At 41.8% G+C, this 27,246-nt stretch overlaps 1 protein-coding gene and 1 non-coding gene across 2 annotated transcripts in view; both read left to right on the plus strand.

Annotated features, from left to right (window-relative positions):
* Positions 1–27,246, plus strand: part of TMEM132D (transmembrane protein 132D) — a 545,527-nt gene that overhangs the window by 332,820 nt on the left and 185,461 nt on the right. The window lies entirely within an intron of this gene.
* Positions 6,250–6,387, plus strand: LOC114809855. The gene has a single exon (XR_003757628.1). It is a non-coding gene; the product is annotated as a small nucleolar RNA SNORA7 (small nucleolar RNA).

Below are 27,246 nucleotides of genomic sequence, written 5' to 3' on the forward strand. Positions count from 1 at the left end.
ATGACCACCCTGACACGGAAATTGAAATATTTCAGTTAGTTGATTGGGCCGTACAGTTGAGTCTTAAACACGGGGTAACTTTGCAAACAAGGGAAGCGATATTGCCTAGTCGATAGAGCCTGGGCCTGGGAGTCAGAATAATAATGTTGGTATTTGTTAAGCGCTTACTCTGTGCAGAGCACTGTTCTAAGCGCTGGGTAGATACAGGGTAATCAGGTTGTCCCACGTGAGGCTCACGGTTAATCCCCATTTTACAGATGAGGTAACTGAGGCACAGAGAAGTGAAGTGACTTGCCCACAGTCACACAGCTGACAAGGGGCAGAGCCGGAAGTCGAACCCATGACCTCTGACTCCGAAGCCCGGGCTCTTTCCACTGAGCCATGCTGCTTCAGAAGGATCTGTGTTCTAATCCTTACTCTACCATTTGTCTACTACGTGATCTTGGGCAAACTACTTATCTTCTTTGTGCCTCAGTTACCTCATCTGTAAAATAGGGAATAAAGCCTGTATGGGACGGGGATTGTACCCAACCAGGTAAACTTTTAATTACCCCAGGGCTTAGTACAGTGCCTGGAACATAGTAAGTGCTTAACAAATATCGTAAAAAAAGACAATTTGAGCAAATCTCCCAATGTGACCTGATGCGTTCACGATGACCTTTTGTGAAGTTTGAGGCCACTAGCTACCATATTTTATCCAGTTTCCAATTGAACCTATCTTTTTTCATTGCATGAATGACCTAGATGACACTACTAAGATCCCTTTTACTCTGTTACCTGACAATTTTACCATCCATGTAGAAGCTGATGCTATGTAATTCTTAAGATGTGAAAAATAAATAAAAACAGAGGAACCTGACATAAGAAGCCCTGGTTGCTGCCTGTGAATTTTTCAGCAGTGGAGTGCAAATTGGTTAGACACCTTTGCATCACATTACTTAACACTGATGCTTTTGAATCAAATTGGATGCTGAGGTCTTCTTCGATCTGCCCTGTGGAGAATGGGTAATTCTTCCTCGTAAAGCCTCCAAGTATAGCTGTTGGCAGAAATTGAGAGTTTGGAATGAGTGAGCACAAAGCCAGGGCATAATAAGAACGATGCTCAGTCGAGGCCTCAGAGTTGAGACTTCAGTGTTTAAATTGTTGGGACCTGTTTTTAACTAAGTTTTTCGGTATCAGTAGCAAATTGAAAAGCCTATTCCGAGTGCAAGACATAGAATCAAGAAGGTTGGGAAGTTCTAAAAATCTACCAATCCCAAGGCACTGATAGAACACAAATAATTTCTCCAAGGCATTTTGAAAAATAGTGCTTCTTCATAGATTCCTCTCATAAGGGTAGTTTTATGAAGAATAAATATATTCCTAATGCCCATTTCAGTGAAGGTAGCTTTTGGAGATTAAGAAAAAGAGAACTCCCTCTGAGGCAAAATGACTGAACCATCAGATTTCTCCTTTTGGAGGGATTGTAGGCAGCAGGGATGCCTAAAGCACAGTAAATATGTAATAGGAAAGTCTTTGATTTGTAATAGAGGGTTGTTCTGTGAGAACCCAGGGTGAGCGAAGAGAGAAGAAGATGAAATGAGAGATTAAGTTGAAGAGTGCTGGAGGAAACCAAAAAGAAGGAGTTTCTGTTTGATGCAGATGTATTAGCACGGGAGGTTCATAAAGGCCGGAATGATGTGTGCAAAACAACTCTTCAACAGGATGATCTGTGGAGACTGAATCAGGGAGATGAAAGGAGGTCAGTGAGGACCCAGATGGAATAGTTGGACCATGATTTGACTAGAGCATGGGTCAGTTTTTATTCCGGTCACTGGTTTGGTTGAATGGGTGTTAGTTCCATAAAAATTGTCTCTCTGTCTCTGACTCAGTCCTCTGATTCCCTTTTCTTTCCCCTTTCCTGCCTGCCCCCCCCCCTCCCCTCTTCTTCTCTCCCTTCTCCTTCTTCCCTTCCCTTTCCCTTTCCCCCCCCACTCCCTCCCCTGTTTTTTCTCTCTCCTCCATCTTGTCCTAGCTCTCCCCTTAGTCCACCTCCCCATTTCTGCCTGGTCGCGCCCCTCCTCCCCCTTGCCCTCTTCCCCTTGCTAGCATTCTTATCCCAGCATTACAGTCTGGGGAGAGGATTACGGAATGCGGAAAGAGTAAGTAGGAAGCTTTTAACAATTAGAAGGAAGATGTGGAATAAGAAAGGAAAGTTATCTAAAATGCAAATTAGCGATTAGCCAGCTTTTCCAAATCAGAAGGCCCCTACCTTTTTCCCTCCCTCCGCCCCCCCGCCCGCAAGCAGTGCTTGACTTGAAACTTAATACCTTAATTTTTAATTGCTTTATTCTCATTGATCTTTGGATAAAGAGGCTTAGAGCAACAAAATAGTTACATACCGAAATAAAACTCAAGCAGTCACATTTTAAATCTGGCAACATTAATTTCCTAAAGAGGGAAGGAAGGCTGGAAAGGAGAGTTGTGAAGTGGTGACCAGATGCCATCTTTGAGGGTACCATCATCCCGCTTCAAAGGAGCCTCAAACAAATGGCTTGTCATCAATCCCAGGAATTAGTTGGCAGCTGGATTGAAAACAGAGCGGACCCTTAAGAAATGAAGACTGGGAATTTTGTTCTCCTATGAACACTAGTTTTGCTGTGTGCTGACTTTGGGGCACTACTTCTTAATCTTTCCTTTGTAGTTTCCCACCATGGCTCCCACAGTGCTCCGCACTCACGGACAGCCCTCAAGGGCACTCAACAAATCTTATGAGCCGACTTGAAAGCTGTTCAGTTCTCCCAGAGGTCCTCTAACTGTGGGAGCCCTTTGGGGCTCAGTTTAGGTCCCCTTCTATTCTCCATATAACCCACTCCCTTGAAGAACTCATTTGGTCCCATGGCTTCAGCTGCCATCCCTTTGGGGATGGTTCTCAAGTCTATCTCTCAGTCCTGCAGGCTCCCATTTCCTCCTACCTTTAGAGCATCTCCACTTGGATGTCCCACTTCACACTCAACATGTCTGAAACAGAACTTCTCATCTTCCCAGCCGAGCCCTGTCTTCCTCCTGTCTTCCTCATCACTGTACACATCACCGCTCTCCCCCACTGTCTCACAAGTCCATCACCTTGACATTTTTCTTGACTCATCTCTTCCTTTCAACCCAATATTCAATCTCTTACCAAATCCTGTTGGTGCTACCTTCACATCACTAAAATCCAGCCTGTACTCTCCATTAAAACCGTTCATGTGCTGATCCAAGAACTTATCATCCATCAGCCTCCTCACTGACCTTCCTGCCTCCAGTTTCTCCCTACTAAAGTCCATACTTCACTCTGCTGCCCAGATCATTTTTTTGAAAAAAGAAAAAAAAATCAGTCCATTTTTCCCCACCCCTCAAGAAACTGCAATGAATGCCCATCCTCCTCCATATTTAACAATAAACCCTTGCCATCATCTTTAAAGCACTTAATCACATTTCTCCCTCTTACCTTACCCCTCTGATTTCCTATTACAAACCAGTCCTCAATACTCCGTTCCTCACTGTACCTCAATCTTGTCTGTCTCACTGCCGACCCTTGTGCAGGTCCTTCCCCTGGCCTGAAACTCCCCCTCTCCTGCTCGATATATGACAGATTAATACTCTCACCACTTTCAAAGCCTTGTTAAACATCACGTTTCCTCCAAGATGCCTTCCTTGACTAAGCCCTCATTTCCCCTATTTCCTCTCTCTACTGTGTCACTCTTACACTTGGATCTCTACCCTTTAAGCACTTGATGTTCACCCCACCTTCAGCTCCACAACAATTATGTACATATCTACAGTTTATTTTAATGTCTGTCTCCTTTTCTGTATTTCGAGCTCCTGCGGGCAGGCAGCGAGTCTATAACTCTGTTGTGATCTATGCTCCCATGTTTTCTGCATATAATAAGCACTCAATAAATACCACCGGTTGAAGTATAGAATAAGATCTCCAGTCCTGACTCCTAAACCCTCTTCCTAATTATGTAGTGATCATTCTAAAAGAAAGAACTTCACATGAGGAAGCAGCGTGGCTCAGTGGAAAGAGCCTGGGCTTCGGAGTTAGAGGTCATGGGTGTGACTCCCGGCTCTGCCACTTGTCAGCTGTGTGACTGTGGGCAAGTCACTTAACTTCTCTGTACCTCAGTTACCTCATCTGTAAAATGGGGATTAACTGTGAGCCTCACATGGGACAACCTGATGACCCTGTGTCTACCCCAGCGCTTAGAACAGTGCTCTGCACATAGTAAGCACTTAACAAATACCAACATTATTATGACCCCTATTTAAATGACTGCTGATTCAGTCATTGACTTGATATGGTACCAAATTCTGGCACCAGTGTTTCACCCGGTTCAGGGGGATAGTCTTTAGTTAGAGTGACCATTCATAGTAATAATAATAATTGTGGTATTTGTAAAATACTATTTGCCAATCAATTTGATTTTATAATAGCGAGATCATCATCTGTCCCCTGTCTGTTTCATCAACGCAATCGACAAATGAACAACCCAGCTTCCAGTGATTCTGTGCTGGATGTCTTTATATCCAGTATTTCAATTTTAGGTGTCAAACATCTCCCTACTCTAGCTCCTTCCACTGAGTCCTCCTGCTCAAAAATGGCCCCTCTGTTTACAGTCCCCTGGGAGGTGAACGCATTGGCTCAGGAGTCATGCTGGGGTTCAGGTGACCCCTAGAGAAATGTTCTACATTCTAGAGACTTTTTCAGAAAGTCCCATGTAACATAATTACTTATGTGTGACTAGCATAATGCCCAGAACATGCGTCTGTCAGTAGTGGTTTTAAGTGTTTACCTGCTTACTATGAGCCAGGCATGTGCTAAGCACTGGGGTGGATACGAGACCATCAGGTTGGATGCAATCCCTCTCCCTTATAGGTCTCACAGCCTAAGAGAGAAGGAGGACAGGTATTTTCAGGCCATTTGACCCAAAATGAAGCTGGGGCACAAAGAAGTTTATTGACTTCCCCAAGGTCACAGCACATAAGTGACAGGGCCAGGACTAGAACCTGGTTTCTTATAGCCAGGTCTGGGTGAACAAAGGGGAATCAGTATTATCCAGGGGCATTATTGATCACTCTAGTCATTATGGAAATTCCAGGAAGCATTAAATGGATTTAGCCACCCACCTAGCCATTTCTTACTATAACTTCTCCTTCTTCACCCTGCAGAGAGGGACAAAATGTAATCAGAATGAAGGAAAATGAAAACCTTAAGAGTCAGAAGTTTTTGTCGATTCCCTTCTGGTTGGCTGCCAGAACTATATGTCATTTAGTTTTATGGGGTTGGTTAAAAAGGTTAAACTATAGCAACACACAGCATGATTAAGGATAGGTTTGACTGGAAAGACCATCGTTCCTCAAGACCACAAATAAATTTGAATGCTGCCCCTGAGTGACAACTGCACAGCCATAATGAGTGATTGAGAGAACTCTTATCAGGCAGATAAGTGAGTCCTTCTTCTAGATGTCAATGAGGAAAATAGGAATTTAAAAATGGGAAGATCCGAGTGTTTTTTCCTCATTTTTGAAGTTTTCTGGGAGACAGGAGGAGGCAAGGTTGGAGGAGGAAAAATTGAATGGGAATAATTGAAGTATTTGTTAAGTACTTACTATGAGCCTGTCACTGGGCAGGGATTGTGTCTATTTGTTGCCAAATTGTACATTCCAAAAGCTTAGTACTGTGTTCTGCACATAGTAAGCACACAATAAATACTGTTGAATGAATGTGCCAAGCACTGAAATAATGCTGGGGTAATATTAATAATAATGATGATGGTATTTGTTAAGTGCTTACTATGTGCCAAATACTGTTCTAAGCGCTGGGGTTGATACGGGATTATCAGGTTGTCCCTCATGGAGCTCACGGTCTTAATTGTCATTTTACAGATGAAGTAACTGAGGTCCAGAGAAGTGAAGTGGCTTCCCCAAGGTCACACAGCAGACAAGTGGTGGAGCTGGGATTAGAGCCCATGACCTCTGACTCCCAAGCCCGGGCTCGTGCCACTATTCATTCATCCAGTAGTATTTATTGAGCGCTTACAATGCGCAGAGCACTGTACTAAGCGCTTGGAATGAACGAGTCGGCAACAGATAGAGACAGTCCCTGCCGTTTGACGGGCTTACACTAAGCCACACTGCTTGCAGAGCAATCTTATATATCCTGCTCTTCTTCATTAAATTGTAAGAGCTTGAGAGCAGGGTCTATTTTATGTTCCTGTGTAACCCCAACCCCTCTCATGGTCGCTTCTGGAGAGTTTCCAGTACTCTACCAGTCTTGACTATGGAAGGAAGAGCGAAGCAGAGGCCTATCCATTCCATTCCTAGCTTGGGCAGCGGCTGGAGAATGGAAGGCAATCTACTACAAATCAAAACTCACCTGGGTTGGGCAGCAGCGACATGGGAGAGAGTCGAGGGTGGAGACTCAAATTTACTGTGCAGAAGGAGGCAGTGGTAAACCACTGCCATATTTTTACCAAGAAAACTCTTTGGATACACTACAAGAACGATTGCAGATGGAGGTGGGGCATTCTGGGAGAGACGTGTCCATGGTGTTGCCATGAGTTGGAGATGACGCGACACCATAAGACATGATATGATACAATTAGGTTGGACGTAGTCTCTGTCCCACATGGGGCTCACAGTCTCAGTGGGAAGAATAGCAGGTTTTTGAACCTCATTTTACAGATGAGGGAACCGAGGCACAGAGAGGTGAAGCGACTTACCCTTGACGTAGTGGAAAGAGCCTGGGCTTGGGAGTCAGAGGTCGTGGGTTCTAATCACCGCTCCATCACTCGTCTGCTGTGTGACCTTGGGTAAGTCACTTAGCTTCTAAGTGCCTCAGTTCCCTCCTCTGTAAAATGGGAATTAAGACTGTGAGCCCCATGTGGGACAGCCTGATTACCTTGTATCTACCGAAGTGCTTAGAAAAGTGCTTGGCACATAGTAAGTGCTCAATAAATGCCATCATCAAATACCTCCACCCCCTAGGCCCTGGTCTTTTCTACCAGGCCACGTGGGAACCTTTAAAGAATTGGCAGAATTTTCTAAGACCTCTTATTTCGGGATGGGATCTTTCATCAGAAACTTTGACTCATCAGTCTTGCAATTGTAGTTTAAGATTGCTGCTCTGATTTGCTCGTGTTGAAATCTGTAGTTATTTTAGAAACGAGGAAGAGTGTAAACCAACTCTGCTCACCCTCTTCTTCATCATCCCCTGCATGAAGAATAAAGATTTGATAAATGGAAGCATCCCCGAACATATTACCATGAAGGCCAAAGTGATTGATGGGACAATGAAGTAAATTTCTTTAGGGCCCAATGTTGAGTATATGAATTAGAGAATTTAGGAGGGCAGGAGAGGTTGGGGGGAAGAATTCAAGTACTTAGTAGATCGCACCGAACGTAGTAAGTGCTCGGTAATTACTATTGATCTATTTACTGAGCGAGAGGACCGATGTGGATTTGAGGCGTACAGATTCAGCGAAAGCATAATGGTTTGTTCCTTATGAGCCTCCCTACCTCTTCCCTGATTTCCTGCCTTCTTCCTAGTTGCACCTTTCCCAAGCTGGATAGTTAGTTTCAGTACTAAAGTCTGTATAACACTAGAAATGATTTGAAGTCCCAAATGTGAAACTGATCTATCCAATCGTGGTAGAAGTTATGAAATTCGACTCATTCTGTTCGTTTTTCTATTCCTATCGTAGATGGTAAGTTCCTTGAGGACAGGGGTTGCATCTTTTACTTCTTTTTTACATTCCCCACATGCTCTGCCATGACTGACAGGAAGAAAGAGTGTGAGTAGTGCTGCATATATCACAACCATTATAATCAATTCCTAAGGGTAGATCCTCCATCTGGAAGTCTCAGGACCCAATCTGGAATGTTCTTACCCAGTAGAAAAGTCCACCACCATCATCATCATCATCATCAACAGTTCCCCAAGTGCTAGTTGGCACTCAGTGCTGTTCATTAAGATACTGGTTCTAATGGGGATCCCAGGAAATTCATTCCTCTCCACCACCTAAACAACCCGTCAAAGGATCCTATCTGGTTTTCCAGGACTTAAAATGAAAATATTAATTTGTCCATCTGAGCTAACTAATTTTAACCCTTTTAAAGCCTGACCAAGTCAGTCACTTCAACTCTAGGGTAATGATAATAATGACAATAATAAAGCATTTACTATGCGCCTTAGAGAAAGTTACAAGGTGGCCCGATCCTCTGCACTGTAAACTCACTGTGGTCAGGGAATGTGTCTGTTTATTGTTATACTGTACTCTCTCAAGTGCTGATACTGTGATCTGCATACAGTAAGTACTCAATAAATACAATTGAGTGACTGACAGATGGGTTGGACACTCTCATTGTTTCTCAAAGGGCTCACCATCAAAGAGGGAGGGAAATATACATATATATTATACAAATATACTGTCCTCTATTTTACAGATGAGAAAACTGAAGTATAGAGCAGTTAAGTGAGTTGCCCAAGGTCACCCAGCTGGCAAGTAGCAGACCGGGGACCTAGGACCCAGGTCTCTTGACACCCAGCCCCACCCTCTGTCTTTTTTTCATGTTCAGGTTTCCAACCCCCACTTTTTCAGATGTCTTGCAAGAGGAAGTGAGGCGAGCATGGATGAAACTTTCCAGGACCTTGCAGTGAGCAATAAAAAAGTAATGGATGCCAAATCTTCCGTTCAGTAGGCAGCCATCACTCTGGAGATTGCACAGCTTGATTGATGGTTTAGTACTTCCGGCTTCTTATTAATAAGGGCACAGTTCTAAAGATCCACTTTTGAGGAGGCAGCCATTTAATTCCTTAGTGTTAAACAATGATAATAAAAGCAAATTGCCCCCAATTTAAATATTAATCTTAAATGGTAAACTCCTCCCAAATAAATATTTCCATTTGGGGCCATGGGATGATTTTACTGAAATATCTGTCAGAGCAGTGGCAACTCCCAGTTTGGGATTTGTTTTCCAGGGAGGAACTAAAATACTTTCGGGCAGCATTTCCTTTCTCCTTCTCCTCTATATGTGTCACTGCACATTACAATATGTGGCTGTGAGTGATGTATGCTAAAGGAAGCAACATCAATTTGCCATGGGCTGCTTATTGGAGTGTTTGAGTGGGGTTGAGATGATATATCTTTATGAAGGGAAGGTACTTATGAAAGTTTTCATAGAGGGGGTTTGAAAATTTGATATGGCAAAGTGAAGCTAAGTGGCTCTATATTTAGCTAGGTCCCATAAAGAGTCACCCTGAGATAGTGGGGTATATGGTCCACTCACCTTAAAAAAGAAAATTACTCTATGATAGTGCCCTTGATATTAAGCACTCGAGTTGGTCTGAAAATAATACATTTTCCCAAACTCTCTTCCAGGCTGAAAACAAATCTCTCTAAACTATAAGCTCAGTGTGGGCAGGGAATGGGCCTGGTGGTCGTTATATTGTACCCTCCCAAGGGCTTAGTACGGTGCTCTGCACACCATAAGCATTCAATAAATACAATTGACTGAATGAATGAAATCTGCATTGACATCCAAACGTATACAGTTTGGGCTCATTCCTCTAAACACATACAAGGTTAAAAAGGCTAGGATAGTAGAGAAAGTGCTTGAATGTATCCAAATACTATCATCTTCCCGTTGGGAGTGACAAGCTGGGGACCCTTTTTGCAATCAGCCTACTGCTCTTCTCAGTTTCTGTTTCTGATCTCACTAATGAGAAGTTTTCTTTCTGTAAAGCTTATTGATTGCATGAAGTACCAGGCCTTTCTTGTCCAATGCTCTATTCTTGTGAAAAGTGTTAATAATCTGTTTAGTTGCACAAACTGTGAAGGGTTTATGTATTAGCAGCATTTATTGAGCACCCATTTGGTTCAGTGCACTGAGTTCAGGGCTTCGGAAGTACAGAAAAACAAAGTGATATACTTCCTGACCACAAGAGACTTAGTCATTTGGGAGAGACACATAAAAATATTTACAGGAGTTGTCAAAATGCGTAATTGAATATTCATATGTACAAAGGTGCGGAGATTGGATATAAATATGTTCATGAGTGCTAGAGGTAGCTAATGGGTTTACATGGCATAAGGATGCTGGAAAACCAGTCATAGAAGGCTTGTTGGAAGAGGTAAGATGTGGAAAAGGTGGAAAAGGTTGGAAAAGGTGAGGGCTTTGAACATAGGAGAAGCTGTGGTCTGTTGAGTTTGTTTCGGTGTGGGAACACAGTGAGCTAGGGGATGGAGGTGGAAAAGTCAAAAGCAAGGATGCTGATGATGGTATTTGTTAAGCGCTTACTATTTATGGGGTGCTGTCTAAGTGCTGGGGTAGAGCCAAGGTAATCATGTTGGGCACAGTCCCTGTCCCATATGGGGCTCACAATCTTAATCTCCATTTTATAGAAGAGGGAACTGAGGCTCAAAGAGGTGAAGTGACGTGACCTAGCTCGCACAGCAAAGTGGCAGATTTGGGATTAGAACCCAGGTCCTTCTAACCCCCAGGACCATGCTTCATCTATTAGGAGCCACTTGAAGGTTGGCTTGGGAGGAGCAAAGAGAGCGAGATGAAGAGAGAGCAGATAGCTAAAATGAAATGAGTTGGTGGAACAAATTGTGAGGACTTTTTGTTTGACACAGAGAGACAAAGAAAGACAATAGATAGTTTTGAGAAATTGAGTTATGGACTAAGTGACTCTTGGGTCATGTGTTTATATGGGACAAAAGGTCATAAATTAGTACCTAGTGAGTTTTGAAATCTGCATATAATTCCTTTGCCCATTGAAGTCCCACAGATACATTTTTAAAATGCTTCAAAATTTAGGAACATTGATTTCAATATGAATAAATGTTCTGTAGGAATTTTATGTGTCTATATATTCCATTCATTGTTAATATTACACCCGGGTGTTTCCATCTTGTCAACCCACTAAATTTAGAGTATGGACTGCAAAGAGCTATCGCTATATAAATCTGACTGTGCTTTGAGAAACTGTAAAGGTTAAGATTCTTCTGCCAGAAACAGTGAAGACTAAGGGGAGGCATGATTGAAGTTTACAAATCTAGGAAATGGGAGGACAGAGTGAACATAAAATTGTTGTTCACCAAACCTGCATCATGGAGGTGGGGCGTTCTGGGAGAAATGCGTTCATGGCTTCGCTGTGGGTTGGAGAAGACTCGACGCCATAAGACAAGATGAACCTGAAACATAAGGACCAGAGTAGAACTGCTGAGGCTTAGAGAAGGCCTGCGTCTGATCCAATTATCTTGTATCTACCTCAGCAAATAGCACAGTGTGTGCACATAGTAAACCCTTGATAAATATCATCATTATTGAAGGCAGGAGATTCAAAGCAAACAAAACTTTTTTGTTTTTTCACACGGGGGATAATAAGCTATCACAAAAAAGTTTTTAAGAAAGAAATTATCAATATATTCAAGAAGGGTATGGAGGAATTAACAGAGGGGAAGGTGAGGTGGGTTAGAATATCTTACAAGGGTTTACATGGATTAAAGAACTAGAGGGGGAAAAGGAGGAGAATATGGGGCAATAAGAAGAGTGATGAAGGTAAGGAATTGTCCACAAAGCTTTTATTTCGTTTAACTTGGTGTTGACAGTTTCCACATAATTTCTAAATATAGTATAGATCTCTCCATTAACTAGAAATCAGCTTTTATATTTGCATAATGCTGTATGAAGCAATTTGCACATGCTCCCCAATTTCAAGAATCTTATACTCCCATTTTCAGGCACATTTCATTATTATTATAATGATTATTATGTTATGCAATGAATGGAAATGATTAACCGTGAACACATTTGAATGTAACAGTCAAATTACATTTATCCCATTAAACTGCGAAAACTGGACAAAGCTCTGCAGTTTCCGATCTTCCTTCTGTCCAATGTTGGGTGAGTCGCATTTTTTAAATAAGCAAGAAATACGGGAAGAATTTTCTCTAGCTGTATTTCCGGGTGTCAAAAGGCCTGACATGAATAGGGAGATGTAATGGCTTTATTTGCCTTAAAACTATCTGTGACACATAATTGTGTAAGAGCCAACAGTTGCAATCCCTGGTTTGAGTGAGAAAAGATTGTCAGAGGTAAATGGAATAATCTGGACTTCTTGGAGCCAGCTTGACTTCACTAGTGAAAGTCAGCTGAGCTTTTCTTTACGTTGTGTTTGGTGTATCCTGTTTGAGTCCACTATGTAAAGCTGTCAGTATCAATCCTCGGTCTTCTTCATAATCATGTACTTTCACTCAGGAGAATTGGTTAAGTATGTGCTAGTGATTTGGATGTTAGTTTGTTGCTCTTTGCATTCCGCACCCATAAAATATGCAGTAGAAGATATTGTTTGCCTTCTGAACAAATAATCAAGCTCTAAATTATTAACTCAGAGGTAAGATGTAGAGACATTTTTAGCAGTTAATCTTGTCATCCTTCCCCGTTGTGAGAACACAGTAGGTCTGAATTGTATGTTTTCTTTTACTGGTTCTCTCTGTGCTTTCAAAGGAAGGGGGAAAAACAGGCTTGTATTATGATTTGAGATGTGCAGCTAGCAGTTGCTGATCCAGCGTAGTGAGCGGTGTGTGGGCTAGAGAAAAATAACAGCTCTTCCATTTTAGGTCATTAGGAAAAAACACGTTGTAAGGCTGCTTAATCCAAAATGTTGCCGTGATAGTAATAGCATTTTTGAAGGCCTACGCAGTGACTTGCCCTCTATTTCTGAGCATTTGGGAAGTACAATCAGATGACACACTCCCTGCCCACGAGGAGCTTACATTCCACTGGGTAAAACAGACATGGGTGTATTTAATACATTTTCATTACCTATTTATTTTGTTAATGAGGTATACATCACCTTGATTCTATTTGTCATGTTTATGTTGTTTTGTTTTTGTCTGTCTTTCTCCCCCGATTAGACTGTGAGACCATCATTGGGCAGGGATTGTCTCTATCTGTTGCCGAATTGTATATTTCAAGAGCTTAGTACAGTGTTCTGCACATAGTAAGCGCTCAGTAAATTTTTATAAATAGAATAATCGGAATGAATAATAGAGAATGCCTACATCAATGTATAAATGTGCATAAATAAATAGATAAATAAATAAATAAATAAATGTGCATAGAAGCAGCATGGCTCAGTGGAAAGAGCACGGGCTTGGAAGTCAGAGGTAATGGGTTCGAATCCCTGCTCTGCCACTTGTCAGCTGTGTGACTGTGGGCAAGTCACTGAACTTCTCTGTGCTGAGGCTCTGTAAAATGGGGATTAAGACGGTGAGCCTCACGTAGGACAACCTGATGACCCTCTATCTCCCCCAGTGCTTAGAACAGTGCTCTGCACATAGTAAGCGCTTAACAAATACCAACATTATAAATGCCAAGGATATGTGCATGCTAAAGATGACTCAGGAGTTTCTGTGACTTGGAATGCTGGGACCTAATCAGGGAAGGCAGGTTGGAGAAAATGGGCTTTCAGGTCTTTGAATATGGTGGGTGAGGTGCTGTGTGGTCTGACTGACTCGGACAGGTAAACGGGAAGTTCCAAGCCGAGGAAACCATGTGTCCAAGTGGACGGAAGCTGGAGAGTCATATCTGACAGACCACCAAGCTCCCACCTTCAAAGATTTAAAAAAATCTCCTCCAAAACGCCTTCCCTGACTAAGCCCTCATTTCTCATACTCCTCCCTTCTGTGCACTTGATCTCTTCCCAGATTTACTCTGACAGATATCTATCTTCCATGGCATGGTTAAAGGGATTCAACATCTGAAAGAAATTAGGAGGAGGTTAAAGAGAATCAAATTCCACTCTGGTAACAGTTGTTCTATAACTTGGAAATATAATCCACATTATGGGTTGAAAATTTTAAGGCTAAAGATAGATACTTAGTGCCATCCAAAGCACCATCACGGTAAGGTTGGAAAATGGAGGAAAGCCTTATCCTTATCTTTGCACTTTCCCATTTTCTTGGTGTGTTGCCACATGTATTTGTTTTGTACCTCTCTTTCTTTTGAATCCTTGTACTAGAGTTGACTGAAAGGTGCTCTTGCTCGGTGTGGTAGGAAATTAATCAGTCGAAACGTATTAGAGGAAGTAGAATTTGAATGTGGAGAATGCTATGTGGGGAGGGCGGGAGTTTCAAGCGAGGGGAATAGCGTGAGTAAGGGAACGGGAGAGACTGAGGTACAGCTACAACATTGGCATGGAAGGAACAGAGACAGGGAGTCAGGGAGTAGTGGATGGAGGGCAGGGGTGGGAGTGGATGTGAAGACCTGGCACCCCCTTGCTCCTCCCACTGCCCCTTGATACAGAAATATTCATTCATCCATTCAATCGTATTTATTGAGCACTTACCATGTGCAAAGAAATGTACTAAACATTCAGGAGAGTACAATATAATAACAAACAGACACGTTCCCTAGCCACAGTGAGCTCACAATATAGAGGGGGAGACAGAAATTAAAATGAAAAAATAGATAAATTACAGATATATACAGATGTCTAGTTATGTTCTGTGGGGATGGGAGGGAGGATGAATGAAGGACAAGTAAGTGCGGCGCGGAAGGGAGTGGGAGAAGAGGAGAGGAGGGCTTCATCAGGGAAGGCTTCTTGGAGGAGATGTGTTTTTAAAAAGGTTTTGAAGTGCGGGAGAGCAATTATCCATTTGATATGAGGAGGGAGGGCGCTCCAGGCCAGAGGTAGGATGAGGGCAAGAGGTCGGTGGCCAGATAGACGAGATCAAGGTACAGTGAGGTACCTTGAGGTTAGCAACAGCAAATTCCCATTCATTGGAAGATAGAAGAATGTGCATACATACTTTTCCATAGTTTATTTTGTCTTTCTCCCCCTCTAGACTGTAAGCACCTAGTGGGCAGGGAACTTGTCTACCAACTCTGTTGTATAGTTTTGCACTTAATAAATACCATTGCTTGACAGGCTGCTTTCTCTCTTCCCTTCCCTCCCCACGTAAAGTTAAAACTCTGCACCAAGGATAGACATCCCATGATTGACACGCCATTAATGATAGTACAGAGAAGCAGGCTTTGAGGGTTGCCTGGGACTTTGAGGAGTTATTCTGAAGTGATAACATAGATATTTATATCTCTATTCCTCTTCTTACAAAGAAAGAAATTACAGATTCTATGAACACTCTATGCAGCGGTGGAAAGTGAAGACACAGACACATAGGCATCAAACAAAAACAAGTCATCTGTCCCCCGTCTTCTAACACTTGGCAGTCAGGAGAACTGCTTGTGATTTGAAACAGCATTTCACCCCAAGTCTAGCTGTTGGTGTCATTTCAAGAAAGGAGTTGAAGTTTTAAAATTCCAGGCAGGAAAAGTTTGAGATGGCTTGGAGTAAAAAAGTGACTTTGGTTAGGACTTTTTCTAAGTAAATTATTGATAAACCCGGTGAAAATAGCAGTGATTTCTAGCATTACTACTAATAAACAGGGTCTCCCGCATGCATCTCCTTCCCAATTAAATGGAATCAATCATTCATTTAGCATTTATGTTTTCAGACGTCTTTATGTTACTTGTTAAGCATTTAATATGTGCCAAGAACCATTCTAAGCAATGGAGTAGATACAAGATAATCAATTTGGACACAGTCCCTGCCCCGTAAGGGGCTAACAGCCTTAGTAAGCAGGAGGAGGATTTAATCCCCATTGTACAGTTAAGGAAACTGAGGCACAGAGAAGTTAAATGACATGCCCAAGGTCACACAGCAGACAAGTAGCAGAGCCAGGATTAAAACCCAGGTCCTCTTACTCGGCCTGTGCTCTCTCCACTAGGCTAACCTGCTTCTCTTAGAGAAGCAGCGTGACTCAGTGGAAAGAGACCGGACTTGGGAGTCAGAGGTAATGGGTTCAAATGCCGGCCCTGCCACTTGTCAGCTGTGTGACCGTGGGCAAGTCACTTCACTTCACTGTGCCTCGGTTACCTCACCTGTAAAATGGGGATTAGACTGTGAGCCCCATGTGGGACAACCTGATTACCCTGTATCTCCCCCAGCGCTTAGAACAGTGCTCTGCACATAGTAAGCACTTAACAAATACCAACATCATTATTATTGTTATTATTCTCTTCTTACTGTCTACTGTCAAATAGGCAGACTGAAACAGCCTGTTTTTAATCAGTGTCTGGACTTAATAATTATTATAGTTTGTGTTAAGCACTTACTATGTGCCAAGCACTGTTCTGAGGTTCACTAGAACTGGATTACCCTGTATCTACCGCAGAGTTTAAAACAGGGCTTGGCACATAGTAATAAGCGCTTAACACGTATCATAATTATTGTTATGAAGTGCAAACATTGATTAAAATAAGCTGCTTCAATACGCTTATTTGACAGTAGACAGATACAGGGTAATCACGTTGCCCCACTTGGGGCTCACACTTTTCATCCCCAGTTTACAGATGAGGTAACTGAGGCACAGAGAAGTTAAGTGACTTGCCCAAGGTCACACAGCAGACAAGGGGCAGAGCTGGGATTAGAACCCACATCCTCTGACCCCCAAGCTCGGTCTCTATCCACTAAGCCACGCTGCTTCTTTGTATCATTGATTTTTCTGGGAACTCAGGCTAATACTGCCAAAGGGAAAGAAGGAATTATTGATGAGAGAGTATTATAAGAAAGCCTCTGGATAGACAGAAACAGACCATGCAAGCAAGGTTGGGAATTTGAGGTTTCCTGAACTCTCAGACTTCCTTTGTGCTTCATGGAGATCTTCATTAACCCTGATGGAAGACATGTGTTAGTGACCACATTGTAGAAAAGAGCAAATCTGCTTTGGTCAGGAACCAGTGAAATGAATACACATTTCTAAGAAATTGGGACTGAAGCCTGCCATTTCTCACTCTTTTTTTTTTCTCTTTTCTCCTTTGAGAGAGTGGAGAATCCTGAGGGTCTGAGACTGATAATCAAAGACAGAATCTTGTGTGGAGAATAATAATAATAATTATGGTAGTTGTTAAGCACCTATGTGCCAGACACTGAACTAATCACTGGGCTGGATACAAGCAAATCCAGTGGGACACAGTCTCTGTCCTTCATGAGGCTCAATCCCCATTTTACAGATGAGGAAACTGAGGCCCAGAGAAGTGATATGATATGTCCAGGGTCACACAGCAGACAAGTGGTGAAGCCAGGATTATAACCCTTGACCTTCAGACTCCCAGGCCCGTGCTGTATCCACTACCCCATGCTGTGGGTGGATGGAGAGGAGGAAATTTGGATCCTAGAGATTGTGTTTGTAAAAGGCAAAAAATGGAATTATTATCTCAGTAGTATTTCTGATGGTTATACAGATGCTCGGCATTTACTGGGTTTTCCACCATCTTTGTCCCTACTCTATCCCATTTTCTCTACATCATCTCCCTCGTCTTCTCTTTCCCCAGCCATATCGTTCGTCGTTCTCATGGAACAGAAAGGGATGATGATGGGATATTTATCGTGGTACACTTAGAATCCCTACTACCTGTGAAAACTTGAATTCAGGATTGCCTCTGGATATGATATACCATCAAAATGTACTTAGTGGTTTCCCTGGAGCAAGTATCCAAATACCAAAACCAAATCCAATGCAGTCTTTTTGATAATAGTCATTCTTTGTCATTATTTGACTTTTTCAATAAAGAATTTCAAACTACCTTAGGAACTCAAAAACCCTATTAACAAATGCCCCAGTCTTGATGAAAAACAGTCCTGTTACAATGTGGTAAGGTCAAAATGAGAAATCTGTGAACCATCTTCTAACTAGATATTTCATAATTGGAAAGGAACACTAGTGGTTAATATTTAAGTAGCGTATTGAATTTTTAAAACTTAAAACTCTTTTTGTGAATTTTAAACAAAGATCCCAGCAGAATGGAGATTTTGCAGACTCGTAAATTCCCATAAGGCTGGTGTCACAAGCGATAGCTTTCTTTCACAAAATAACTGCTACTAGCCCGGCTTCTTTGTAATTAAAAGCTTTATTTTCAAATATGTTGGATAGTCTAAAAGTCTCTTCTATTAACTGAGATTAACAAATGAGTTAAGCTCACTTTCAAATTTTGTACTTGTACTCATCATTTTGTTAGGGGAAAGAGAGGCTTTGATCTTAATCTTTATAACATTTTCAATATTAAAAACCAAATATGCATTTTATAAAGTAGGTAGGTTGGTCGCTATTTCCAACCATTTTTTTAGAGTTGATTTCCTTGTAGGGATAGATTTGGGGATGATAAGGAAGGCAGCATGTGGGAAGGTAACATGTCTACTAACTGTTGTATTGTACTTTTCCAAGCACTTAATACAGTGCTCTGTACTCAGTAAGCACTCAATACATACCACTGATAGAATGATTGGATATGCAGGAGGACAACTGTCATATCCTACTGACAGGATTATTTGGTGTCCTTATCGGAGACAGAACATTGGGTCGGAAAGACATCAGAGCATAATTAATCAACTGCTTTTATTGAGCACTGACTTCAGAAATGACATTAGAGTTTCCCTGCCACTACTCTGCTTCCGATAATGCAAACCGGAGGCCAGCATAACATCACTCATCTTCTTCCATTTTTATGACTTGAAAAATAAACATGATATTCTGGCAGTGGGGCAGAAGCTTTAAGCTTTCAAGGGATAAGTGCAGATCTTTTGATGGTATTCCAATTTATAGCCTTGGGCATTTCATAGAAATTGGGATTTTAGGGTGTATGTGGTCAGATGTCCAGGATGCCTTTGCTCCTGTTATATCTGACAAAAATTGTGACAAATAAGGAAATGCAATAATTTTATGTCTGTTTCCTCCATGAGATTATAAACTCTTTGAGGGCAGGGATCGAGACATTCATTACTATAGTGCATTTAAAAATACTCAATACAATATTTTTACACACAGTAAGCAGTCAAATTCTCATAAATGTTCAATCCCCTGATACAAATCAAGGCCCAGTCAAATCTTGATTTTGGTGGGGGATGGGGATTGATGATCATTGTTCAAGCATCTAATGATTTTTCCAGGCTCCTGATGACTTCTTTTCCTTGACTATCACCTAGGTTTTCAAAAATTTGCTTCACAAATCTGACTATATCAATATTGTTATTATTATCAATGTTATTATTGTTATCGCTATTACATTTGTTAAACACAGTGTGCAAAACACTGTTCTAAATGCTTTGATAGATGCTAGCTAATCAGGGCTGGCCTAGACCCTGGTCCCCATGGAGCTCTCAGTCTAACTAGGAAGGAGATCTGCATTAAATCCCCATTTTATAGATGAGGAAACTGAGGCCCAGAGAAGTCAAGTGTCTTACACAAACTCACACAGCAGGCTGCCGGCAGAGCTGGGGTAAGTATCCATTTCCTCGGACTTTCAGGCCCATACTCTTTCCAGTTAGACCACACGGCTTTGGTGTGGATCTTACAGACTAGGGAGGGAAACAGGCTATAAATCAAACATTATCATATATAATATAATATAAAATATTATAGCCTTTGTGGGTAGTAGGGAGAGGAGGGTGGGTTCTAATCCCCTTTCTTCTCTCTTCCCTCCTTCCTAGCTTTCTTACAAGAGCAAGTCTACCACTACTTGGGAACATTCCTCTTCCTTGTCTTTCCTGAAAACCGGTGCCTAGTAATATTTTTCCAAATAACCAAAAGGAAGCACCAAACATTGTGCTGGCCACATGCTAAGCTTTTTGAAATATTTTAACCTTAAGGTCCAAGACAAAGGAGGAGGGGGAGTAGCATGGGGGCGCTTTCAGGAGTTGAGGTATTTTTTTTTGTGAGCTTCTATCCAGGCGATGGGAGGTGCCTCATTTAGGTAGGTACAGCTACTAGAAAGTTTGCAGGTGTGACCTGTAACATATGTTCATCTGGTTTAAATAGAGAAAAATAAAAATAGCTGCTGAATTTGAATGATCCTGTCGGCTTGGACGCAAACGTACCGTGTTCCGATTGAAATTGAGAAATTACTTTTTGCATTTTTCTGGTCAGCTAAGAACCAGATCACAACTTTTGGTTTTCACATGTTGAGAATTTCCTTTCTTGAGCAGGATATCAGTTTCATTCAACAACAACCAAAGTGTGGCCTTTGACTTTATGTAAAATCATTTTTAAGTTGAAATATTTGTGTGAGCTTTTAGAGTTTGAGAAAGTAATTTGTTTCTATTTCTGACCTTGTAATCCAGAAGATTATCAACTGTACCTAGATTTAGTCACACATTGAAATAAGAATTTAGAATCTTGGCATTACTCATTCATGTAAGTGTGTTAATGTGGGCGGGGTAGAGCGGGGTGTAGGGAAGAAGGCCCTGGGACTGTCTTATATTAGGAAAACTTGAACCTTCAAAGTGACTAGGATTCCCAAGAAAACAAAGAGGTGAATTGCTTCAAAACACTTCCTAAAATAAGGCTATTTAAACTGACCTTTCACCATAAACAGATTCTGTAAATGTAGCCAGTCATTGACTATAAAACATGACATCGCTTACGCTCTTTCTGACTGACTGAAATACCCTTTAGTGCTTTCCTCCCGCCAGCGTTTTACAAAACCTCACAATTGAAATGGTCTTGTGATAGTACCCGCTGTATCCCTCTTGGAAGAGATGTAAGGAATTTCTTTCGGGATATACTCTGTCAAGCTCTGTCATTTGGGTTGTCTGGATTTTCCGTCAGCATCGAACTTCCTTTAGAAAAAATACAGCATGAGCTAATGGCACTGATGGCTACATTTTCAAGTACACCGTTACGCCACATTTCACTGAGTCTGTACAGCAAGTAAATGGAATTCAGCAAGTAGCTGAATGGAAAATGAGTGGCAGTTTTCCATTTAGAACTAACACTAAGCCGCTATTGGTTTCGCCAAAGGGCAGACTGTCCTGAGGACGAGATGGTAAAGCATGCCGAGACCCCGGTTATTTAATTTTCAATTTTCGGTAACATCTCGTCAGTATTCTACTACCTTTGAAATAATCTTTCTCAGTTTTACCCCGAACTACTGAGGAATCAACTTCAAGGTTCTGAGAACTCTAAAAGTTTCTGCTCTCAGAACACAGCTGAACCACAGGTTTCAATTAGTCTGGGCTGTGATGGGTGACAGAACTGCTCCTGGGAAGTGCATTCCCTTAAAATGACTTTGCTTGGATCAAGTTTATAGTCTCCTATGTATAAATGAGAAATAGGCTCAAAGCCTAAGCGTAGTTTGGATCCAGAGTTTCTGAGTCTTTGTTTGCATGGGGTCGCCCCTGAAATAATTATAAGGGGTTTAAATTATATGTTCAATTTCCTCTAAGATGCATTGCACCTTATGCTTCCATAAAAGATTTTCCGAGTTTCTCTATAAGATGACTAGAGCAACAGGCAGCCCTTAGACTAGGAATTCTGGGGACTAAGATTCTTCTAAAGAAAGGACTGATGCTTCAGAAGCTTTTGCAAAATGTCTTAGACTTAATGCATTTTTGCAAAATGTCTTAGAAGGTCTGAGACTCCTAGCCCTTATTAAATGATGGTATTTATTAAGCACTGATTATGTACTGGTGTAGAAATAAGATGACTACCTTGGGCTCGCAGTCTAAGGGGGAGAGGGGAAAGAACAAGAAGGATCAACTAGCGAAGAGAGCAAAGGCCTGGAATCTGGGGACCTGGATCCTAAACCTGGTTCCACAGCTTGCCTGCAGTGTGTCCTTGGACAAGTCACTTAACTGTGAGTCCTGTGTGGAACAATGTTTGTGTCTCATTCGAATATCTTGTATCTACCCTAATGTGCTACCTGTGCTTGGCACATGGTAAGCGCTTTACAAAAAACAAGATTACCATTAATCATTTTATCCACATTCTACAAATCAGGAAACTGAGACACAGAGGGATTAAGTAATATGCCCAAGGTCACAGCTGATAAATGGCAGAACCAGGACTAGAACCCAGGTTCCCTGACTCCCATTCTGATGTTCTTTCTATTAATGAAATGTTAGATATCAGTGGGATTCTCTTTGAGAATCTATGGATAATGATCCAAATAATCGAGACTTACCCACCCCCTTTCTTTTTCACATCCTCTCCACAGCCCCTTTGACTATTTCTGGCCCTGGTCGTTCTTGGGATCTTTAATACTGGCCACTCCTACAGAGAAGCCTCAGGCCACGAGGAAATATTTCTTCCTCCACTCTTGTTTAACAGATGGGGACAGTGAGAGCCAAGGAGTCTTAGTCCAAGCTAAGGAGCTGTTTACTTAAGGCTGGATCCTTCCATCCTCCTGAAATTTTGCTATGTTAAAAAGTGACCCTTTCAGTCTATTTTTCCCTGTGACTGAAACATCCCGATTCTCTTAACTGTTTTTCTTTCTCTTTATTTCTGGATCTGGCCGTTCTCTAGGCCTGTTTTGTAGTATGGCACCGAATCTGGCTAATCAGTCCATCAGTTGTATGTACTGAATGCTTACGGTGTGCAGAGCACTGTACTAAGAAATTGGGAAAGTACAGTATAACAAGAGTTGGTTGACAATCCCTTGCCCACAGTGAGCTTACAGCCTAAAGGAGTAGACAGTAATATGAATAAATGATGGATATAGCAAATTCTGGATATAATAATGGCTAATCACTTAGTAAATCCTCAGGAAGATGAGAATCCTGAAAGATAAGAGTCCAGCCTCCTAGCCCAATCCTCCTTATGGACTGGATCTCCATCCCCATTCATATCTGACAAACACTCTCCACCCCTTTGAAGCCCTACCTACTAAAATCTTATCTCCTCCCAGAGGTCTTCCCTGACTAACCCCTCAATTCCCCATTTGTCCTACTTTCTACATCACCTATATACTTGGGTTTGTACCCCTTAAGTATTTTTATTTCCACCTACCCCCGTAGCGCATTTACCTATCCATCTGTACTTTATTTTAATGTACAGACTGTATTCTGGTCTGTAATCTCCTTGTGGACAAGGATCAAGTCTACCAACTCTACTGTAGTGTATTCATTCATTCGAAGATATTTATCAGGTGCTTACTGTGCGCAGAGCACAGTATTAAGTGCTTTGGAAAGTACAATACAACAGTAAAGAGTGACAATCCCTGCCCACAACGAGCTCACAGTCTGGGAGCGGGGTGACATACATCAATACAAATTGTATTCTTCCAAGTGCTCAGAATTCTGTGCACAGTAAACACTCATTAAATACCATTGATTGATTGAAAAAGACAAAGTAAAAACATATTCATGGGCTGTTAATCAGAAAAACTCTGAAAACATAATATATGAAAGTCAGTTCTGAAAATGAGTCATCCTTTGGCTCAAGGAAGTCATGCTTTGGCAAATCAGGTATCATTTCTACAATTCATTCTACAATACCAGAACTGGGATTCTCAAGAGGGCTTCTGGTATATGTGAATCAAGCTGCAGCACATTTGTGCCAAGGATTTATTTTTTTCTGGAAAGGTGTTAGACTGCTTTCCTGATTACTCCATGACTTAAAGTGGGAAATGTCCAACCTTGCCGTGGGATCCCCTAGCTTCCAGCTCTCTTTCTCACGGTCCCCAAACTCTACCCACTTCATCTCCAAGCTGCTCAGCCAACAATGGAAAAATCCCATAATGGTTCTATAGTGGAGGATTTGGGGCATTGGGTGCAATTAATCGGCTTCATTTAGCTGAGCAGTTTGTTGCTCTAAAATTGGGCTTCGGTTTGTGAAGTTGATTTTCCACTGGAGTGTGAATCACTGCATTTCATGATTGGGCTATTTCTAAATTGCTCACTGTTTACTGACTGTTGTACTGAATAATTTACTGAATTATTATTAGGTTGGGCATAATAAATGGGATGTTGATTTATCACTTCCTTTACATAATGTGGCGAATGACTACTGAATTTGTGGTGTCGGAGATGTTCTGAAGAATAGCAGACTTGACTGTCTCTACTGATGCTGCTCTTTAACTTGGAGCTGGTAACTCAGATTTATGCAGCCTTAAGTGCTTTCTTAATTTGGCTTGATTTGGGGTGACAAATCTGAATGACATGGTTTGTGGATCGGGAAAAGCTGACAGAGAATTCCAGTAATGAATAGGGTCTGGGTTTGAAAGGTGCCTCAGTCCACATATTGCCTGTTTTACACTGCTATTTTTTGCAGGTTTTTGTTTCTTGCTACTTGGCTCATATTTTACACCCTGTGTTTTCTAAAGAGAAATGATCCTTTGTTTGTCTGATGCTATATACCTGTTGCCCTGCTGACATTAGTTGAAATTAAGACGTAACTGCTGCTCAGTGCATTTTTTCATTGGCCTGGAATCTTGCCTGACCCTTTCAAAACTGTAGCAGCCATAGCAAAACGCTGGGCTCTGCAGTGGGTATTCGTGTGACCCAGTGTTAAATCACTGGAGCCCTTGGAAACATGAAATGAACCAAATATGAGTTTGTTTCAGGGAAGGAAATGGAAAAGTCTTACTCTGGAAACCCAATGAGATTAGCGACACTGGTGACACAGGGTGAAAACTGATATTCCATCTTCTTGTGCATAATTATGGGATTGGGAAGACCAAGATTTCTTTCCTTTCCCTACTGGCTTATGAAGAGTAGATATTAGCAGTTATGCAAGTGACTGGATCTCAACTGATCCCTGTCCCCTGTCTGTTTGTGTAATTTGATAATGGTTCAAGCCTTAAGCTCACTTCACTGCCTGCAGGAAAGATTAAATTTTAATGTCTCTAGTTGCTCTCATACTAATGCATTCTGTACACATTAACCCCGTGGCAGTTATACTCCAATCTTTTTAGACTCTCCCCACTGGAGAAACTGGTCAACAGATGGGTGAGAAGTTTAAATAATAGAAGGCACAGAGACACTTCTAGAGGTAGGGATGGGCTTTACTCTGTTCTCTAACAGCCTTCTCTCATTCCTGGCCCAACTTTAGATTTCCATGCTTGGTTAGCTAAAGTTGCTGGCTCCAGTGAAATATTTCATGATCTGAAGTCGGTCATTTTCCTGCCTAATCCACCAGACTCAGACAGCTAACTGTTAACATGGCAGGGATGAATTTTGAATCAAATAAAGCCGTAGGGGGAACAAGTCCATTTTATCCAACTTCATTTTGTAGTGGTAGGTTATTGATTAGTGACGTAGTTCCTTCCACCCAACTTACCAAATGTGTTTCTTTGCAGATCTGCTTACCTCTGCCTGGTGAATGAGATGTGCCCTCTCATTATTTCATCTCATTTTCCGTGAAATGCACATGAGTGTATCAGTTTGGCCTCACAGTCTTCAGAGCCAGCAAACACAGAGACATGTACACAATACACAATAATCATGCTGCAAATGCACACACACAAATAGACACACACATCTAGTCATACCGTACGATTGCATATTTGTTCCATTTCTTTATGACAACTTGTTGTCCCCCTAAGCCTCACTGCTCTTCCAACTTCATTCATTTCTATCCTGCCCCAACAGCTTCTTGTCTGAACAGATGATGACTCAACAACTGACCTAAGCTCAACTTCACAATCAGATGTTTGGAGGATGGGGAGTTGAAGTGAAGGGCCAAGGAGAGAGAGAGGATTTTTCTTTTTTAATTTTTTGGGCCTAGGTGCAATCTGGATGGAGTTGCCCATCAGAATAGACGGTTGTGCATCAGTTCAGACACTTCAGGACCGAGAATCGGCACGGAGAATTAATTATAGGGCTGGTGGCTGGTACAGTACCATTCACCCACTAGCCTCAACCCCTGTTGCTTCTGCAGTGGCTTGGAGTGTAGAGAGCAAATAGGCAGAAGTCCAACACGCTGTGAATGCCATTTGTGCTCCAACTCTTTTCCCCTCACCTCCTCCAAGAGGTCTTCCCAGACTGCGCTTGCCCCTTCTCCCTCTGCTCCCCCTCCACCCTCTGCTCCTCACCCTTCCACTCCCCTCAGCTGAGCCCCCTTCCCCTCTGCTCCCCCTCCCCACACCACTGTCTTTTCTTCCCCCTCCCCCCCTCCCCTCCCCTCAGCACTGTCCTCATTTGTATATATTGTTTATTACCTTATTTATTCTATTAATGAGATGTATGGCCCCTTGATTCTATTTATCATGAAAATGTTGTCTCCTTTTTTTGTTCTGTTTTGCTTTGCTGTCTCTGCCGATTAGACTGTGAGCCCGTCAGTGGGCAGGGATTGTCTCTATCTGTTGCCAAATTGTACATTCCAGGCGCTTAGTACAGTGCTCTGCACATAGTAAGCGCTCAATAAATACTATTGAACGAATGAAAGTGGGACTAGAATCCAAGTCTTCGGATACCCAGAGCAGCGTTCTTTCTGCTGGTCGTTCTTTGCCAACAGTTAGTAGCTTTCTCCTCTAGTAACTCCCAGAGGGCTTAGCAAATAGTCATCACAACCAAAATGACAAAGGCAAAATTGACTTGAAGTTTATCTTTAATTATATTTAAATCAGAAGGCTTAACTGAATGTATTGACATTTACACGAAGAAATTAATTGACATTCTATTAACCTCAGCCAACAAATTAATTCTTCAACATTGGACTTTCAACATTGGGTGGCTGCAACACAATTATGTATTGATCACAAGAGGCATCACGCCTTTATGTATGTGACTTTCAGAGCAGAGGACAAAAGACAGAAAATCTTAATATTAGGAATAGACCAGATACTCACCTGGAGATTTTGTTGTAATCACTGAGAGAAACCATTTGCATATCATCACTGTCTTCGTTATTATTATCACACTAAAGTGCCTACTCTGTGTCAAGCACCATTCTAAGCGTTGGAGTAGATGCAAGTTAATCAGTTTGGATACAGTCCCTGTCCCACATGAGAGTCATAGTCTAAGTAGGAGAGAAAATAGGCATTGAATTCCCATTTTACAGATGAGGAAACTGAGGCACAGAGAAGTTAAGTGACTGGCCTAAAGCCCCACAACAGGCAACGGGCAGAGCTGGGATTAGAACCCAGCTTCTCTGACTCCCAGGTCCGTGCTCTTTCCACTAGGCCACACTGCTCTTTGAGTCCGCCAGCAGTTTTCATTCATTAAATTAGGTAAGATCTAGGAAATCATTGTCTTCTCTGTTAATTGTCATTACTACCCATTAATAGTTTTGTTCGTACATCCGGTTCTGCCACGACTTGTGTTTCCCGACTGCATTTTGTCTAAAACACTGTTAGGGAATTAGGGGGTGTTCTTCCAACAGTATGAGCCAGTTGGGATACTGCTTAATGCAATGTTAAAAGTGACAAGTTTCGCATGAACAT

The sequence above is a fragment of the Ornithorhynchus anatinus genome, chromosome 2, assembly GCF_004115215.2.
Source record: "Ornithorhynchus anatinus isolate Pmale09 chromosome 2, mOrnAna1.pri.v4, whole genome shotgun sequence".
Classification (NCBI taxonomy): domain Eukaryota; kingdom Metazoa; phylum Chordata; class Mammalia; order Monotremata; family Ornithorhynchidae; genus Ornithorhynchus; species Ornithorhynchus anatinus.